We start from the raw sequence: 19896 nt of genomic DNA on the forward strand, positions 1-19896 counted from the left end.
GTTTTTTGAAAATTTATTTTAAGAGAGACAGAGAGAGAGCATAAGCAGGGAGGGGACAGACGGAGGGACAGAGGATCTGAAGCGGGCTCTGTACTGACAGCAGAGAGCCCGATGCAGGGCTCAGACTCACCAACGGTGAGATCATGACCTGAGCTGGAGTCAGAAGCCCAATGACTGAGCCAGGCGCCCCTCACTGTGGTTATGAATTACATTTCCCTGAACAGATTTCTACTGTTGAGCAATTTGTAAATTTCCTTTAAAGAAATGTTTGTGTAGATTCTTTGCACACTTTTTAAGTTATCTTTTAATTGAGTTCTAAGAGTTCTTTATATATCTAGATGCAAGTCCCTTATCAGATATACGACTTACAAATCTTTTCTCTTATTCAGCGTTTTATCTTTTCACTTTCTTCATTGTGTCCTTTAAAACACAAAAGTTTTCATTTTCATAATATTCAATTTATTTATTTTTTCTTTTGTTGCTTGTGCTTTTAGTATCGTATAGAAAAAGTTAATGCCTCATCCAAAGTCATGAAGATTTATAACCTATGTTCTTTTTCAAAGAGTTTTATAGCTTTAGGTCTTACATTTAAGTCTAGGATCAAACATAAGTTAGTTTTTATATATGGCATGACATTAGGACCCAACTTCATTCATCTGCAACAGATATGCAGTTGGCCCAGGACTATATGTTAGAAAAGACTATTCTATCTCCATTGAATGGTCTTGGCACTCTTGTCAAAAATCAATGTACTATAAATGTTTTATCAATTTATTTCTGGACTCTCAATTCTAGTCCATTGAAAATATATGTCTATTCTATGTCAGTATCACTCTATTTTGATTACCGTAGCTCTATAGTAAGTTTTAAAAGCAACAAGTGTAAGTCCTCCAACTTTGTTCTTTTTCAAAATCATTTTCACTGTTCTGGGTTCCTTACATTTCCATATGAATTTTAGGATCAGCTTGTCAATACCTGCAAAAAAACAATGCTAGGATTTTGACAGAAATTGTTTTAAATCTATAGATAGATTTGGGAACTATTGCCATCTTAACAATATTAAGTCTCCCAATCCATGAACACTGGATATCTGTCCATTTATTTAGTATTCTCTCTTTTAACAATTTTTTTGGTAGACAAATCTTGCAAATTTTTTTGTTACGTTCAGTTCTAAGTACTTTATTCTTTTTCAGGGTATTGTAAAATGGAATTGTTTTCTTAATTTTTGGTTTATTCACTGCTAGTGTAGACAAACACAATTGATTTTTCTATATTAATCTTATGTCCTGAATCTTTGTTGAACCCATAAGTTCACACATGTGGTAGATGGCCCTTTGTGTTGGGCTCCAACTCACCTCTTCAGAGCTCTCGTTTCACCCTCATCTGGGACTACATACAGGCTTTGGTCATATTGACCAGCTTTTAGCTCCTGAATGATTCCACGCTTTTCCTTGCTCCAGGCCTTTGCACACAGTTCCCTAAGGCTAGAATAAAATATCTCCCTTCTTTATCTGGCCCATTTCTTCTTATCGTTTAGGTCTCAGCCTAGATGTCATCCCTTCTGGTCCAGAACAAGAGTCTTTCCTACATCATCACAGAACATCCCACATGTCTCTTTTCAGAGCTCCTATCCCACTATGTTAGGACTGTCTGACTACCTATTAATGTCCTGATCAGAGAAGGTCTGTAAGATCAAGCACTATGTCTGTCCAATTTATAATTCTTTCCCAGGTTTTAGCCCAGTGGCTACTATGTAACAGTAGTCAATGAATGTTCATTACACAACCTACCAAAATCAACAGGTTATCTAGTCCAAGCTTCTACCCCTTCCATTTTACATGTTAATCCTATATTACCCATAATAAAATAGCGAGTAGATTTGATGTTAAATATGTTTTCACAGATTTAAAAAAAAAAGCCCAAAACAATTTATTTTAATGTTTGTTTATTTTGAGAGAGAGAGAGAGAGAGAGAGAGAGAGAATCCCAAGCAGACTCCACCCTGTCAGCACAAAGCCCTACATGGGGCTCAATCTCATGAGTCATAAGACCATGACCTGAGCAGAAATCAAGTCAGAGGCTTAACCGACTGAGCCACCCAGGTGTCCTAGCCCAAGACAACTTAATCCCATGCCTTATAAGGATTTCACACACTCTTTATAAACTAAAAGGGACTGAAAGTATGACCTACTGTTAGCTGCTATATAGACATTTACTGAGATAAAGGGAGAAGTGTCATTCCATAAAACACCTAAGTATTTGTCAATATGGCAAAACATGGAGGGAATGGGAAGGTCAAGAAGATAATGCAAAAGGGCAGAAGCCACTGTACATTTCCTCTTTTCCCTTAAAAAAAATGTTGTATTCTCCAACATCATCTCTATTTTCTTTATCTCTGTTACAACCAAGTCTCTCAAAACCTTCTCTCTCCCTCCCTCACACAAACACACACACACACACAAGCACGCACCACTCACTCACTAATATAAATCTATCTTCAGACTTCCTTCTTGCCCAGCACTCCCTCTCCATGACAGACAAGATAGGAAATACCGTGAGTTGACCAGCTTCTCAACTGGCCATTACAGTCTCCTAGCTCCAAACAAACTTGGAACGATCAGGTCTAAAGCCCGTGGCAGAATGGGAGGCCAACCTCAAAGGTAAAAAGGCACCAGTGAACGTGTGGCATACAGGCAGGACAGCGCCCATGGACGGTTTCCAGGAGGGCCTTCCTGACCCTGTCTCCACTCCCACAGCTCCCAGAAAACCCTGGCTTCCTCTCTTCACTGCACTGCTCTAATTTTCCATGTCTAAGTCCTTCCAGCCCATTCCTGTACCATTCAGTTGCCCATAGGTGTTTCCTAATTTTCCAATGAGAAACAAGTACTGCTCCTGTAATAAGAGAGGCAAAAGTTAGTTCTTTTTAAAAAGAACCAACAAATGATTCCCTAGGAGGTTATGACAAACCATCTTATAAATCTAATTCGGGAAGAATTTTTTTGTTTTGTTTTGAGAGAGAGAAAAAGAGCACATGAGTGAGGGGAAGAGAGAGAGAGAGACAGACAGACAGACAGACTCCTAAGCAAGCTCAATACTCAGCACAGAGTCCAACACAGGGCTCGATCCCACAACTCTAGCTTCATGACCTAAGCCAAAATCAAGAGTCGGACATTAAGTCGACTAAGCCTCCGACTTGCCCTGAGAATTTGCTACTTTTATGTGATTTTTTTAAACCTAAAAATAAATAAAACTTGGAGAGAGTTTCAGTTCATTGCCCCCTTGCAGGCAAACTTAGAATGACCTCATGAGAAACAGAATAATTGTTTCATTTTTCTAATCTGTCATGTGCTATAGATCTCTTTGTCTGACAAGTTTTTAAATCACAGAGCATAAACTTACAACCGTCTTATTAACCACCATAAATAAAAAGAAAGGCATTTGACTTGGCCTGCAGAGTGACTGATTTCCTTCCCATCCGCTCATATTCCTTAAAGACATGGAAAGAATGAGGTGCCTTCGTCTGCATTCTCTCCCCCAACAGGATATCTCCATCCGCTGCTTGCTTTTTGTCCACTGCTCGTAACAGGAAAACTCGCTTTCCTGCTTTCTCAATACCAAATGGGTTAGTTCTGGGGGGGTGGGGGGGGTGGGACATCCCCTCAGAATCCACCCCAAGGCTACACAGAAGGCAAGAGAAACAAAAGCTGGTCCATTCTTTCCCCAAATATTCCATTGGCAAGCAGCCGAGGACCACGCCAGTTCGGTGGTTTAATATCCTGTCGCTTCCAGCAAAGCGGAAAAGAAAGAAAAAATTATAAAGTTGCCAGCCCAGGATCGCAGAATCTGCTTTGCTCGCGTTAATATGTGCAGGGCGTTCATCACAGAAAGAAAAAACAGCCACTGTCAGGTAAGTTACAGTGCTAAATAAAGGCCTATGGAAAGGTGCATGGCTTTGAATACAAGGGGTCCAGGAAAAATATCAACAGAAGGAATCACTCTTTATGTTAGAAGAATATTAATTTTTTTTTTTTTTTTTTTTTTACTGAGAGAGAGAGCGTGAATGGGGGAGGGGTAGAGTGAGAGGAAGACACAGAATATGAAGCAAGCTCCAGGCTCTGAGCTGTCAGCACAGAGCCTGACACGGGGCTCGAACCTACAAACCATAAGATCATGACCTGAGCCGAAGTTGGATGCTTAACCGACTCAACCACCCAGATGCCCGCATGTTAGAAGAATTTTAAAGAAAGGTTCAGGAAACAGAGAAGAATCAACATTAAGCTTTGTGCAATATGTCTATCTAGGCAGAGTCAAGGCAGGAAAGAACAGAGACCAATAAAGGATGAAAAGCAAGCTCAGAGCACACCAGAGGAGGAGATAACCCTATTCACGTCCTTTGAGCCAAAGACGACACTACTGCTGATGGTCCCACGGCCCCTACTCAGGCTTCAGGAAGCCCCTGACCAGCCTAGAAGGCCCAGCCAACAAGGCGATATGCACATTCCTATCAAACACTGGGGCCAGGCCTCACCCAAGTGTGGGCACCGTGTCCAAACACCATCCTCCACCCCACAGCTCCCCAGAGTCACAAGACCCTGTCTCAGCGGCCCCCCTTTCTTCAGGTGCTGAGATGAGATCCCACCTGCTCCCAGCCTGGGTACCCGTCGTTCCCACTGCCCAAACCAAGCACTTGGAGTAAAACCTCTCCAACTACCATCTCCACAAACCTACAACACGCTTCTCAAACTGCCTGCAGTGAAGTTGCACCTCCTCCCCCAACCCATCTGGGACCAATACTTTTATAAAATACAAAAGAATAATAATAACTACCAAATGAAATAAAAAAACAAAGATATGCAAAATAAAAGTCCCAAATTTTTACTAGATTGAATAGACTTAAGGTTGGACTGTCAAATTGTTAAAGGTTTCTAGAACATTATTCTCCTCTGTATATAGCTCATCACAGGTCAGCCATAAACAATTCACAGACAAATTCCTGTCTGTGGATTTCACATTGAGTTGCACTCCCTTACATAAGAAATGGAGGTCCAACACCTTCACATCTTTGCTTCCTACTATGTTTCTCTATTCTGAAGCCCACCCACTGAGACCCACAGATCTTCCATTTAGGGCAAACTCTCATTGTGTCCTCCTCCTTTTTCTTTCATCATATCCCTTCACCAACGGGCTTCCTCCTGACCTTAACAAATCTCTTGGTCAAGGCTGGAAATAAAGACATGGGAATGAGTCACTGAAATAGAAGTAGCAGATAAACTCTCTGGAAAGTAGAAGGAAGAAAACATCAGGTACTCATTCTCCTAGGAGATGGCTACAGTGGGAATCTGAATGGGAAAACAGTAACAGAGAGATGTGAAAAAAATAGTTATTATTATTACCATTCGCTATATTGATTAATAACCAGGTAACAATAACAGTATTTAGATATCAAAGGAAGATGGGTTTCAAAGAAGAGAGATGTATGGCCATACCAAGGAAAGAAATCCAAGAAGAGGAAAACTGAGAACCCTTTTCTATCTATAATTTATCAATCCATGCAGTGACTTAACCTGTATTTAGAAATGTTAGAGGGGCGCCTGGGTGGCTTAGTCGGTTAAGCGTCCGACTTTCGCTTAGGTCATGATCTCGCCGTTCATGGGTTCGGGCCCCGTGTGGGGCTCTGTGCTGACTGCCAGCTCAGAGCCTGGGGCCTGTTTCAGTCTGTGACTCCCTCTCTCTCTGACCCTCCCCTGCTCACGCTGTCTCTCTCTCTCTCTCCTAGAAATAAATAAAAACATTTAAAAAAAAAAAAAAAGAAAAAAGAAAAAAAAGAAATGTTAGAGAAGCTCACCTCCAAAACAGAATTGGGGCCTTCTGGTACAAAGCAGCCACATTTTCTCTTACCTAAAACAAGTAAACTTTAGAACTGCACAAAAAGAGTAGTAACATTAATTACCTGACTATCTTGACTCTAAATAATTGTTTATGACCCTACCATTTTTAAAGGCTTCTTTAATTTTTCCCTGAAAAGGGGAGAGAGGAAAGTTCGTTCCAAAACACTGATAGGAAGTCAGAATGTCAGGCTTGCAGACCGTAGCAGAGAAGGCAGCTGGCTGGGGCCTCACAGTTAAGCACACACTGATCATGACAGGAGTATTTTAAAGGGGACTAGCTAGATAGATGGTTTTTAAAGCTGTGGGCTCTACCCTAAACACTCTCTAAAAAATGAAGGCCACTAACAGCTCACTGCTAATCCTTCTCTCTGGTGATGGTTTATAATGGGAGATGAGATTCTCATCTGTCTGCAATGGTTTATCTGAAAGCAGGAGACCAGATAAATTTACACTCCCCTCAAGGCCCGGGCGGTTTAACAAGGGGGGTGTTCTCAGATTTCTGCATCACCACATTCCTGGTCTCCCAGGGCTGAAACCTAAGGCTATATTTAATACCTCCCAGCTTCTGAATCTCACCTAGCCAGGAACACTAAGCTCATCCTGGGTGAGCAGAAGATTATTGGTAAATATTTATTGAATAAATAAATAACCTAATCATATCCAAATACCCATCCGCTTTATCCCAACATACTTCTTTTACAAAATCACCTCTTTATGCCCTCCTCATTACTTCCTGTCTAAATTATGGCAAAAGTCTCCTAAGTAATATCTAAGACCCCAGTTCTCTGCCCCATCCATGTCCCAGCCTCTAGGCTCCAACCACACAGTCACCATATTCCTGCAGCAAAACTCTATAATCGGGGCATCTTCCAGGTCACAAATCCAAAATAAAGAATAAAGTCAGCACTCCACAACCTGGCCCTTGTCCATCTTCTCCGCACCATCCCGCGTGACCCAGATCCGTACATCCCTAGCTCCCTCTACACTTCACTATCCTGTGTGACCCAGATCCATACATCCCTAACTCTCTCTACCCTTCACCAGTCTTAACTAATCACTGCTCTCCAGGTACAGCCCATGATTTCTTCTCCAGGACCCTTCACGTGTGCAGGACCCTTTATCTACAAATTCTATCACTCATGCAGGACCGTCTAACTACAATTCAAGTCTACTTTCATCTCAAAATGCCATCTCCTTCATTAAGCTTTTTCTGATTCACTAGACTGGGAGCACTCTCCCTCCTGAGTACTATTTAAGGCTTTACTTAGAACTCTCCAATGATACAATCTTCTATTTAAATGTGCAGAAAGCTTATTTTGCAATCTTCTCTTCTCTATTAGCGTGTCAACACCTTAGGATAGGATCTGCCTTACTCACCCTGGTTCCCCAAAGCACTGAGCAAGGTGGTCAACACATGTAAGGACTCAACAAACATGCTCAACTAATTCGGTGCATGTGTGAAATTTAAAAAATCTATTCAGATAAATGTGGAAACACAGATGTGGAAGCATCTACAATATACCTGTACATACATACTTATCTGTCAATCAAATGCTTGCTCATTCCTTTTCCCAGGGTATTATTAACATGATCCACACATGTCCTTAAGCAAAATAATTAATTAAGATCAAACTAAACAAAAACCAAGCCTAAACCAAATGCATGCACTTTCATATAAGAACCATTTTTAGTACTTTATGAACAGATGTCTCCTTGCACTTGAAATAGTGACAAGTACCTTGCTAGTTATGCTATCATTAGCCTAACTGCAATCAGCAGGATGTCACCTTGTTTCCAAAAACCCCCATGTTAAGTATTCAATATCTTTTACAATCAGTAAAAACCAGGGTAACAGCGCCATGCAAATCTGTGTTCCATGGAGCCTAAAGTTCCTGATGATTTTGCATAAAAAACTTAATTTTCTTTTCATGCACTGTTCTTACAATCAATGCAGATTATTTTTAATCTGAAGCTTCACAAAAATTAGTTTCATTTTCAGTTCTGAAGAAAAGAGAGGCTTTACAGTTCTTGTACCATCAACTATATAGTTGAAAACAAACTACTGTAATATACTACCATATCATTTAAAATAAGTTTAAAGTGCTAATATGATACTTTTATTAAATTTCACATTACTTGTGGGGGTAAGTAAGGACATAATCAAGATCCAAATCCCTGTATATCTGGGGTCTTCATACCTAGGAGATACATTCTAGATGCCAAAAGAAATGACTCTCATAAATGCCCTATTTTCCCTAGTTAGCTTCAAGGTAAATCACATGTATATAGCTAAAATCTTAATTTTAGGACTCTTGATATGGTTAACAGCTGCATTACCATAAAAACAAAAAGCTTTCCCTCCCACCTCTCTGGCCTATTCCTTTGAGCCCTGACCCACAATTCCCACTGCACCGTTATCATTGATGTGATTTTCTTCCAACCTCATCCAACAGCTTCATGAGAAAAACAGTCTACCAGCACCCCTGCCATGAACATGTACACCAAGCTTCAAGTTTCCTAGGTCTCATAAAAACAGAGTAATAGATGTAGAGGTCCTGGTATATTTCTATTCCCCAAAAAAGCAGACTTCAGTCTCAGCACCTTCTTGCAAATCTGATCTGCACTAGTCACAGCCTTCCTTCTTCTTTCCAGGAAGCCTAAGAGGCAAGAGGCAGAGGACTCCCAAAGGGGAACACCAACCCCAAAGCCCCCTGGGACTCATCTAAGCTTGACTTTCCCTCTCACACCCTTCTGGAAGACAAGGTCTGTGCCTTAATCAAATGTTTATCCTTTAGTGTTTGTTGAGTAAATGAACTACAGATAATAACTGGGGATCTACTGAACACTAAAGCATAAGAACTTAAAAACTGTAATAACACTGCATTTTTGTCTGCTAATGTCATCGTTAAAAACTCAAAAATGACTCAAGATCTGCTAAGATCCTCACTAAAAGATAAACAAGAGGACAATGAATCCTCAGAAGGCTCTAGGGCAAGATGCCCTAGCCTGATAATGTGGAAGATCACAGGGAAGCCTGGAACAGAAAAGACTGGGCTCCATCAGGCGTCTGCCCCTCCCTTCTCAAAGGTTACTGCTGATGGAAATGAGCTCCAGGCTGCACCAGGCAAGGCTCCAAATCTAAGGATTTGGTCAGAAAGAATCAGCTTAAATCCACTCTGGGCTGGTTAGTGCATCACCTACAGTACAGGTGACACAGGGCAGGCCCTAGGCCAGGATACAAAGTTGTTAAGTGTCACAAGCAGAACCCAGATCTCCTGACATGAAGTAGTATACTGCTGGCTGGAATATGCTGGGAAGTTATGGAGTAGGGCTGGTTTGGGACTTATTTCCCAGAATGGAGGATGTCCAAGACACCAAGACTCCATATTGCAACAACAGAAGCTGGGCTTCTTTATGACAATTTCTAACAAATGAAGCCACAGGAAAAGACATCTGTGATTCTCTCAAATTCTAGAAGCTATTCTGAAGTCCATTTCCTCAAATGAAGCTCCCTATAATGTCTACCAAAGGAGCCTATCCTCACCACCCAACCTGTGGGGTATCCAGAGGCCATAATCTTTGCTTCTTCTCTCCAGCTGTGAAACTCCAGACCATGATATGTGACTTATAAAACGTGACTCTCCCCAGTTCAAGAAACCATCATTTGGGGCGCCTGGGTGGCTCAGTCGATTAAGCGTCGGACTTCAGCTCAGGTCATGATCTCATGGTTCATGAGTTCAAGCCCCACCTGCTTCAGATTCTGTGTCTCCCTTTCTCCCTGTTCCTCCCCTGCTCACACTCTGTCTCTCTCTCTCAAAAGTAAATAAACATTAAAAAAAATTTTTTTAAAGAAAAAAAGAAACCATCATCTTCTACTGATCATCCCACTTCTCGCTCACTACCTCTTACACAGCAAAAGTTCTTATGCTTCAGTGTTCAGTAGATCCCCAGTTATTATCTCAACACCGAGGTTTTTACTAAAATTTGCCTGGATATATTAACTCTTCTAGGAGAAATGAACACTGTGTCACCAATCTTTGCTCCCTCAGTTTTGAGGGGTTTTAAGTTTTATGTTCTGTTAAAAACTTGATATGTTAATTGCTTTTTCACAAAATCACCTCCATAGAAGACAGTAAAGCACACACATTCTTCAGTTCCAAAAAAAAAAAAAAGACTCCTTTAACAGCAGCTATTATTAATCTTCTAGAAAAAATTAGCACCCTCTCAGAAGTTTTTCTTAAAAGAATAAAGAAAATCAAAATGGCTAAATGGGTAAATGAATATATTAAAAGCCAGGGAAGAAAGAATGTTAACCTACAAGATTAAATATCCTGCAAACTCTAGCTAGTATAATAGTTTATAAATGAATCTAACATAGTATAAATATTATGGCACCTCTGCTACCGCCATGGGAACTCTGTTTTCTACTTAAGAAAACAGCAATATGTTAGAATGACAGATTAAATAAATTCACTAAACAATTTTAAAAATGCGAACTTTTCTGTAATAATACAATTTGAACCAAAATGCCACTTATAGCTGAATATTTATTTCAGCCAAGGCAAAGCAGCCCAAAAGGTAAAAAAAATGACCTCAATTAACATAACTTATTCTACAGTAAAGAATTTTAGGTTAATAGGCCCAGGAAAGTTTTTTCTTTTTCTCAAGCCACAGAAGAATTTGAACCAGAGTATAGATAAAACTATGATTTTCTATCCCTAAAAATAACATTATTTGACTACTAAATTAATCCTTCATTCCTCAATAAGTTTCTATTGAGATCTTTTTTAGATTAATCTTATAATTCTTGCCTTTTAATTCCTTTGCTCTTTCCTCCTAACCCCTTAACAGAAATGTAAAACTCCCATCTTGACTTGTAGAAAAATGAATGTCAACTTCACCTACCAACTGGCCTAGGAATAATGAAATATACAAGCAGGAGATCCACGGTGCAAATGGATGTATTATAGTCTGATATTATCTGATTATCATGGTCTGTAAAGATACTCAATGAAATGCAAGTGTAAACAGAGTAAACTCAATTATTTCCTGTGGTCAGTGGAAAGTACACCGGACCCAGAGTCAATAAACTCAATTTTGTTCTTGTCTATAATACTAACTAGCTATATGATCATAGACTAATTGCTTAACCATGATAGATCTTAATCTTCTTCATCTGTAAAATTAGGAAACTGGATCAGATGACTTCTAAAGATAACTTTCACCTCCAAAACAATATGATTTCATTTCCATGTGACTATTTCTCCCAACCCAGAGAATTCATGGTACCTTCCTGAAAGGTATATAATGATTCAAGTTAACAATTTAAAAGTTCTAAGAAACTCGGGGTGCCTGGCTGGCCCAGTCAGTGGAATATACAGCTCTTGCTCTTGGGGCCGTGAGTTCAAGCCCCATGTGGGGCATAGAGACTACTTTTTAAAAATTTAAATTTAAACTTAAAAAAAGTTTCCAGGAGCTCCTGGGTGCCTCAGTTGGTTGAGCGCCCAACTTCAGCTCAGGTCATGATCTCATGGTTTGTGGTTCAAGTCCTGACAGCTTAAGAGCCTGGAGCCTGCTTCAGATTCTGTGTTTCCCTCTCTCTCTGCCCCTCCCCCACTCATGCTCTGTCACTCTCTCTCTCAAAAATAAACAAACATTTAAAAAAAAAAGTTTCCAAGACTCTCAAACTATATCATTTAGACAATCCCTGCCATGGAAAAACTGCTAAATATTAGCCAGATGACCTTAAGTGAGTCATTTGATCTCTCCTGTCTTCAGCTTCTTCATCAAAAAACAGAAGTAGAATAACTATCACTGTCCGACTGGATTTTCCAAAGTTTGAAACAAGACAGTTTTTGAAAAGAATTTTATAAAACTGCCCAATGCGAAATTTCACTATTTCACAAGGGCCTCCTTCTATGAGCATTTAATGCAGGATCTTAAACTGATGGACAATATTTTTGCTACCAAGATGCACGTAGGGGCACCTGGGTGGCTCAGTCTGTTAAACGACAGGCTTCGGCTCAGGTCATGATCTCTCAGTTCATGGGTTCAAGCCCCACATCAGGCTCTGTGCTGATAGCTAGCTCAGAGCCTGGAGCCTGTTTCAGATTCTGTGTCTCCCTCTCTCTCTCTGACCTCCCCTGCTCACCCTGTCTCTCTCTTTCTCTCTCAGAAATAAATAAAACATTTAAAAAAATTTTTTAAAAAAAGATGCATGTATATGTCTCACTTCAGGAGCACATTTTACATCAAGATACACACTTGTTTAAGCACTAAGGTACACACATGTAATTTTCAGAGTCCTAATTTTATATGCAACACCAAAATTTTCCTCCTACATTGCTTGTGTTTTCTTTTTCCTAATAGATTATTACTATTCATTTATGGAAGTAATACAATTAGGAAATAGAATATATAAAGGACAAATCATATGCCTTCTTTTCATGTATTTCCTTCCAACATTTTTCGTACATGCAGGCTATTTCTTACACAGTTGTGATCAGACACATTTCTGTATTTTGCTTCTTTTTCACCAATACTGTAATTTTTCCATGTTGTAAATTCTCCCTGAATGGCACTTTTAAGGGTCATATGATATTCTTTCAGGTGGCTCTCATAGGTAATAAAAGCTTGTACTTACTGGGTATTTACTGTGTGCCAAACCTTGTTCTAAGTGCTTTAGATGCAAGTGCTCACTTAATCACCACAAAGATCTACAAGAGAGAAGTGCTGTTATAATGTCCATTCTCAGAGTGAAAAGCCTTCTCAGCAGAGCTTGGGTTTAGAATGTCCGGAGCCCAAGTTCTTAACCGTTATATTCCACTGTATCCCTAGAAAGAACAATGCCCCATCAACATAATCTTGGTTATACTACCATCTGTTTCTATGTTCTAGAATTCAGGAACTAAACATCTGATATTTAACTTTCTCCTGAAACAAAAGAACATGGTTTATTATATCATCTGTAAGATCACAAAACTTTTTCGTGAACAAAATACCACTTCTACTTTTTTCAGTGAATCATTCTGTATATACTGTTTATAATCTCTTTTTTAACTTAGCACAATAAACATCTTTCCACACAACATTACTCTAGACACATGACAGAACATGTATTTTCTGTCAAGAAGAAATGTTTGAAAATAGAGTATGTGAATCTCAAACTAAGAATATAAAAGCTTCAGAAGAAACTTGAGAATAAAGTGGTCGGTGGAGACCCTAGGTAGTTCCTGGACATCAGCTTCCAGATTAAGTCTCAGTGAATCTAACATTCAGTAAATGTTAATCTATAATAAATAAATGGGCATGTCTCTAACACAAGCAGGGACACAGCCGGCCTCCCAAAGTAGGACACACCCAAGTGCTATCTTAATTGTATTTATCCCTGCCAAATTCAAAGAAAGGGGGTAGGGAGATTCAAACACACCATTTGGCATTAGAGTTCTGATCAGATAGTATGTCTCCTTGCTATCAATTCACTGATAAGGACTCAAGGAGTCTGTTAGAGGAAAAAGTGACAAGAGATGTAAAAGAAATAGAAACAACTTCACCATCCACACACTCCTTCATGGTTTGCAGAACTCATGATTCAACTGAATGGAAAGCACTCCCAGTGGTTTTTACTGGTTGTATTTTTGTTTTATTTTGTTTTCAGATGAGTTAGCTAATAAATAGCTAACACAAGAATTAGATATCAGTGTGTTATTTTATACACTGAAGCTCTAAAGAGTTGGTGAAGACAAATGGTCCTAAAAAAGGAAATTAATCTTATTTGTATCAAAATGTGTGGCTGCTTTCAAAAACGATGCAGAGATCATACAGATTTACTGACAACCTGACCAGTTTTTTTCCTCAACTAAAACAAACACAAGGGCCAGCCCCCAAGTGGTCGTTCTTACATGTGAGAAGATCACCAAATTTGTCAGGCGGCAATGAGAAATTAATGATATAATGGATTGAGATTAGGAAAATTAATCTGGCAGAGGGAGATGGGCTGGAATGAAGTAAATAGAAATGGGTACAGGGGAGTGAGATTAAGGGCAATGGGGGATCAAAAAAAAAAAAAAAAAAGATGAGAAACTGAAACCATAAGATGTATGGTTCAGAATTCATTCACTCACACATTAAATATTCGCCGCAGCCCTGCTACCTGGCAGGCCCCGGAGAAACTGTAGTCAGCAAACAGTTCAGTGAGGGAAACACATTAAACAAACGTACACACAAATAAATATCTAAATGGTGCTAAGCGGAACGGAGAAAAGGAACAGGCAAGGCCTGTTGCAGTTTGGGTGGGTAGGCAAGGCCTCTGTGAGGCAAGGGCGTGTAAGTACAGTTCCAAAAACCTAGGGGAGTGGCCTGGCAGATGAGGAAAGAGGCAAGAGGTGATTATTATCCCAGGCAGAGGTAAGCGCTCCTGCCAAGGTCCTGGGGTATGAGAGAGCCTGGCATCCGGAGGACATTAAAGCCGGGCCAGTGAGCAGGGCAGAGTGGTGCCTGAAAAGGAGAGCACCTTACAGTCCCAGCTCCTATTCCAAGGGCAAGGGAAGCACTGGTGTGTTAAGGATTCAGATTTAAAGCCTTAAGGATAGAGTAAGAAAGGCAGCGAGGAGACCAGATAGGAGAGACTACGGTGGGGATCAAAGGAAAGGCAAGGAACAGAGGGTAGGAGACGACGGGTCACAGCAGTCAGGGTGCGGCTCACCAAAGATTTTAGCTCTCCTTCCAGGCGCAGAGATAAGATTGGACTTCCCTGCCAATGGGCCGGAAGAAAAAGTGACTGCGTCAAAGCCTAAGAGCCTATGAGGGAGTTCCCACACTGTTTCCTCCCAACAAGGACACACCGTATTCAAGATGGTGGCTGTCCCCAACCCAGGTCCCAGGATGTGGATAACATGGCCCCAGCCCTCCTCGACAGAGAGGAAAAAAAACCTTCTGAGGCACTAAGGTTTGGGAGTCATTCGCCCACACTGACAGAAGCAGAAATAGAACATAACGGATGCAGTGAGGACGGAGAAGAGGAAGGCAAAAGGAGATGAAAAGAAGAGATAAAGGAGGAATGAGAGGTTTCAAAGTCAGCAGCCATGACAATGATGCCTATTGCTAAGGAAAAGAATGCGAAGAGGATGGTTGGTTTGCGATGAAAAGCGGCAATTTATGTTTCAGAGAAGCTGAACCTAAGGGACTTGTAGGACAGCCAAGTACATGTGTCAGATCCAAGTACACACAGACAAGCAGGCCTAAGCTGGGGAAACTGAGATAAAGATTCAGAAATCCAAGTGAAGGTGCAGAGCTCCCTTCAGAGTGAAGAGCAGAGATTAAATTCCATGAGCCAGTGGTGAAGGGACCCATCACGAATGCCACCAGGAGTCTGGGTAGAAAGAGGACAGAGTGACGGGAGCACGGAGGAGAAGCAGAAAAGGGGAAGGAGGAAGCCTGAATGGTGTCAAAGGCTGCAGACTAATGAGTCGAGAGGCCACCCCACCCCAAGGACAGAAGTCAGACTTCAAGAGCGCAATCCAAGGTCACACCATGCTTAGTAGCAAAGAGGTACTAGAACCCAAACAGCCAGGCTCAAGCCCCTGAACTTAATTAACCACAAGTCCCCTTGCCTTACAGCGATGCAATGGAAGAATTTTCTCAACATTATTCTTCTAAAACAAAACGTAATGGCATCATTAATATTCCACGTTCCACAACTCATTTAGACTACTTTTAAGATCTTTCAATAGTCGGTATTTTACATTTTCTGCCCAGAGCAGTCAGCACTGTGACTTCAGACACTGAACTTAATGTACATTTCAGGTTAATCCTCAGGAGAAATTCTCACGGTCGTAAGTACCGGACCAAAGAAAGGGAGCGTGTTAAAGTTTTTGATACGTAGCCCAACTGCAAAAAGATTATACCATTCATCATGTCACGCAATCCAGGAGACCCAATTCTCATTAAATGCCGTGCAAATGGGAGTCTCTGGAGTTCGGAGCAGGGTGGTCCTGAAAACAGGAGTGCCCGGTTCACCCATCCTTGCAAATATCTTTTCTATCTTTGCAAATTTGCAAATTTATTAGGCAAAAATGGCGTCTTGTTTTAATTAATGTTTCTGTAGTTATTAGCAAGGTTGAACATTTTTGTCTGCTCCTTATTGGCTAATTATACTCCTTTCTTTGAGAAATTGTGTATTAGTGTCTTTTCCTATTTTTCTACTGGGGTGTTTTTCTTTTTGTAATTGACTTGTAAGAATTCTCAATATATTTTTAAAAACTTAATACCATGAGATATGGATATATAAAGAGAGTGCTTAGTGTTTCTAAGCTTACTGACTTCCTATTTTATTTCGTTTTGTTTTTATTTAGGGGCGGAGGCAGAAAGAGAGAATCTCAAGCAGACTCCATACTCCGTGCAGAGCCCAACCCAGGGCCTGATCCCACGACCCTGGGACCATGACGTGAACCAAAATCAAGAGTGGGGTCCTCGACTGACTGAGTCACCCAGCCACTCCTTTAAAAAATTTTTCTGTTTCGTTTTACTTATTTTAGGGCAAGAGAGAGAGCAAAGCTTTTATTTTCTTTATATTTTGGGTGTCTATATATATANCTCCTCCATGCCCATCACCCCCATCCCCTCACCCCCACCCCCATCAGCCCTTGGTTTGTTCTCAGCATTCAAGAGTCTCTCATGGTGTTATATGGAAACCAGCTTGACAATAAACTATTTAAAAAAAAGTGGGGCTCCAACACTGGTTCTTTTGCAGCACCATTTACTGAATGGACTACACCCACCACATCTGACTACTCCACCTAAGATACCCTAAACATTTACACCCACTGAGGCCTATTCCTGGGTTTTCTCTGCATGCCACAGACCATAAAGGTCTGTCCTTGGACCTGCATGACACAAAACCGTCACATTATTTACCCCCAAGATTACACTTAGGAGAAGATGTCTCTAAGAAGCATATATTTAGGGGCACCCGGGTGGCTCAGTCAGTTGAGTGTCCTACTTTTGATTTTAGCTCGGGTCATGATCTCACCGTGTGTGAGTTTGAGCCCCACATTAGCTCTGTACTAACAGTGCAGAGCCTGCTTGGGATTCTGTCTTCTCTCTCTTTCCCCTCTCACCTTCTTTCTCTCTCTCTTTCTCTCTCAAAAATAAATTAAAATTAAATTAAAAAGAATATATTCATAGGCTGCTAGGAACCTCTTTCCTAAAATAGGTTTCAAAGAGACAGGGGAAAAAATCTATTTTGTGATTTACTCTCAGCCAATCATTGAAATTATTCCCAAAATTAGCAAACATACCCCTCAGAATTTCTCCCCCTTCCTCCTAAAACTTGACCCTCTTTGCCCAAACTGCTCTGCTTGCCCCTTCTTGGCCTGGCCAGGCACTCTAAGCATTTGTTCGATCTCTCATTCTTTTCTAGAAAACAAGTGCCCCTTATCTCTGCATCTCCCAGGTCCTGTTTGGTTCCTCAGAACACTTTCCCACGTGCACCAGTTCTGTCTTCTCATCTTCCTCTATTCCTCTATTTGCTGAACCTTTTCAGCAAAGGTTCAGCATTTGACCTTTTAATGTGCTCCTTTGTATTGTGATTCACCTTTTTGTAGACTACTGACCTGTCCACCTGTTTAGATCATAAACCCTCAGGGCGAGGGCTCGCTCTAACACAGCAGCATATTTCCACCACCCAACAAAGAGTCCTGGCACAGAGAAGGCCCTCAATCCATGTGGAGAAAGGTTTTACAATTCCTTCCCTCCCTTTTCAAGTTCAAGGCATTACTAATGCCCTCCTGTCTTTTAATATTCAAATGGACCAGAAACCAAAGAAATAGAACCTGTTGTTGATTATCTACTTAGAGATGGGCCTCCACCCTACTTCCTGTGTTTGGGGACATTTCTGTTTGTCAGGACTCCACCAGAGGGTGGAGAAAGACAGTGAGGTGATGCTCAGGCCGGTTCAGTTGCCGACTTACTAACATATCTGATTTAAAATTACAGCCAAAATGAGGTTTTACCTTACCGAGGATTTCAAAGACCACCACCACTCGGGTCTCACGTTCCCTCAGATAATACTGGAACCTGGGGTTGACTGACCTAAGAGGGTGAGGAAGGCCTCAAGCGTGTCCGCCAGGAGAGTATCATCCCATCCCTTCTGTCCATCTTCCACCGGTAACACAAAGGAAAATTTAGTGACCTGACTCGGTTTCATTTCATTTCACACTGCTGGATCTCCAAAGGGCATGGAATAGTATCACTGGCAGGGGCTTGACATGGAAGGAGAGTTTGAAGCTGAACATACAGACATAAGATCAGTAAGGAAGTTGGCAGCCAGGTGACTCAGGCATCAAAACCCAAGTTCATATTCCTGGTAAACCCACACAAAGGCCCATGTCACAATATTTACACCAATCTTTCAGAGAAAGGATATTTTTAGGCCTTGGGTGGCACAGTCTGTTAGATCTAGGCCATTATGATGCTATCTTTAATAAATCTGAAAGACCCAAGGTAAAATGCTTTCAGGAGCTCCAAAAGCAATCATAGCTCAGCCTGTCTCAGGGAAGATTTTCTTCTGAGCTTGCATATATTTTGACTGTACTGCCCTCCTGACTATTCTAAATCATGGAAAACTAATTCTGGAATTGTGAGGATTCTTCTTGCATTGGCCAAAATCATAAATTACTTTTCCTACAGCTAAGATGATTACTAGCAATACATCTACTGCTCATAAAAAGCAACTTAGAATTCAAGCCTGTTGATGAGGAAAGGGATTCTAGGATCAATCTAGTCCAGAGCCTCATTTAATATAATGGAGCCCTAAAGTTCAGAGAAGTTACACAACAGTCCAATGTGACTTAAGTAACTGGTGAAATAAATGGCAAGCACTGTCAAAGAGCTTCATCTATATTACTCATTTAATTCTCCCAACCAACCCTATAAAAATAAGTAAGGTTATTATCTCCACTCCACAGATAAGGAAACTGAGGTACAGCAAGTTATATGCCTAAGACTGCCCAGCTGGTAAGGGGCAGAGCTTGACTTACAACCTACATGCTCTTCCCTCCAGAGCCCATGGTCTCAACTACTATATCTTTAGGATTAAGACCCAGGACTCCTAACTGCAGATAGGGCCCTCACTGTCATAATTCTAAGCCTCACAAAACGGTGAACCAGAGCACCTGGCTGGCTCAGTCAATAGAGCATGTGACTCTTAATCTCAGGGTCATGAGTTCAAGCCCCCCATTGGGTGTGGAGCCTCCCTTAAAAAAAAAAAAAAAAAAGAGCTAACCACATTTGAAGAGGTCTACAAACCTTATTTAAATCCTGATTAGAACAAACTACCTATCAAAGATGTTTTTTAACCAATCTGGGAAACCTGAAGAGTATATCAATAATTACTGTTAATTTTATCATAATGGCATTATACTTCCATACAAAATATCCCTATTTTTGACAATACGTACTAGGAATATGGGGTGAAAGGACAGGAGGCCTGGAATTCACAAACATACACCTATACACAAAACAAAAAAAATGAACATTTGAAACAAAGTTAGGTAAAATCTTGGTAATTATTGAATCTGTGTGATGGACTATGAGGGTTTATTATACTATTCTCTCCACTTTAATATGTTTATTTTCAAGCTCTTCAAATTAATACAAAATCATTTTTAAAGGCCTGCAAACCTGAGCCTATAAAAAATGAAGCTATCAAACAACGAAAAATTTTTGAGCACATCTCACTTTTTCATTTTAAAGTTTGTTAAATGGCAGTCTTTAGTATCTACTAAACTATTTAATTTTGTTGTTTCTGATCTCACTACCAGCCACTCACCAGTACTAGAGGCATGGGAAGAGCCAGTTAAATTCATATCCTCTTCATTTTTAATTTTAGTCCATCTGCAAAGTAGCTGTATTAGTCAGCTAGTTAAAAATATTTATTGAGCATTTACTATGCTGTAGGCATTGTATTAGCAGTGACCCAAGTTGTCAAAGAGTAATCTTCTGTCCCTCTC

This window comes from Crocuta crocuta, unplaced genomic scaffold (genome assembly GCF_008692635.1).
Source record: "Crocuta crocuta isolate KB4526 unplaced genomic scaffold, BGI_CrCroc_1.0 scaffold31, whole genome shotgun sequence".
Taxonomy (NCBI): domain Eukaryota; kingdom Metazoa; phylum Chordata; class Mammalia; order Carnivora; family Hyaenidae; genus Crocuta; species Crocuta crocuta.